Source organism: Seriola dumerili, unplaced genomic scaffold (genome assembly GCF_002260705.1).
Source record: "Seriola dumerili isolate Sdu_G_001 unplaced genomic scaffold, Sdu_1.0 BDQW01000056.1, whole genome shotgun sequence".
In the NCBI taxonomy this organism is placed as follows: Eukaryota; Metazoa; Chordata; class Actinopteri; order Carangiformes; family Carangidae; genus Seriola; species Seriola dumerili.
The window spans coordinates 1,023,128-1,024,512 of record NW_019174311.1 but is presented as its reverse complement, the minus strand read 5'-3'; positions in this window follow the sequence as shown (position 1 = coordinate 1,024,512).

Here is a 1,385-nt window from a genome sequence, read left to right as displayed (position 1 = left end):
GCGCCTAAGGTCTTGCTTAAGATCAGATAACAGGGGTTGATAGTTAGCCTTATAGAGATCATTGTTGGTGTAATCCATATACCTAAATACTTTGAATTCTTTAGGGCGATTTTTAAAGAGGAGCTGAACCAAAAATGGCATCGCATCCACAGAGATAATCAGGCATAAGTCCACTTTCCCGAAGTTAATTATTAACAAAGTATTTTCTTCCGAACCTTGATGCAAGTTTAAAGCCAGTATTCCAGGAAAACTTGACAAGGTCCGTTATAAACAAAACATGTCATCTGAAACTTTGTGCTCTGAACTCGCCCGGTGAATCGCCTTGCTAGAAGTGCTTGTCTCAGAGCTAGGTGCCAGCGGCTCAAGGTCAAACACAAACAGGAGCGGTAAAAAGAGGGGCATACAATGCCGTCGTACTTACACCACTCCGTGAGGGCTTAGTAGGTTGGTAGTTGATTATTGGTGCGTCTGCAACACTTGGAGAGCTATCAACGAATTTAAATCTTTTTAACTTAGGTTGCAAATTAAAAACCTCTAGGCGTTGAAACAATAGTCCCCACTCCACCTGATCAAACACGTTTTTCAACGCATCGAGTGCGGAGCAACAGACCTTAATGATTCCCGATCGCGTGCTGGAGGTTACTAATAAAGGTGTTTAATCTAGTAATCGCCCTAATGCTTTGAAAAAGCAGTAACCGATTTTTTATACTGAAGAGTACCAAGTTTGTCGCGTATCTTATCTGATCGCCTGTAGAGCATTTTCAGACAATCAATAAAAGTCCACAAACTGTGATATCAGAGTGAACCTGCACATGCAACTTCACAACTGTGACCTGAGTTTGGAGCTTCAAACTTCAAAGGTGCCCAACCCATGTGGGCTAATAAGACGCTACTTATAATGCCTTCAGAGGCAAGAGAAAACAAAAGGAAAAGTACATTAGAATTACCACCTATCGGCCATATGCTTCCACCAACCAGTCGAGCTGAAGGAAATATGGCCACGATCTCCCCTACCCCCAAGTTAAAGCACTGAATAAAGGCCAGAAGTGTTTTTGCACAACATTATGATGTCACAGTGAGGTTGATCTTCGATCATTTGGCAATAAAATGTCATCACTACACATTTGTGTGAAATTGTGTCATAAATAGCATATGAATTCATGAGTGCTTTGTGAGGTCACACTGATCTTGACCTTTGACCATAAAATTCTAATGAGTTAATCTCCGAGTCCAAGTGAAAGCTTGTGCCAAATCTGCGTCTCTCTCATTCTCTCTCTCTCTCTGACTTTCCTCTCTCTCTCTCACTCTCTCTTTCTCTTTATCTGAATTAATAACTTCAAAAATAATAATAAAAAAATAACCTGCTGGGACGCACTTCAATCCCT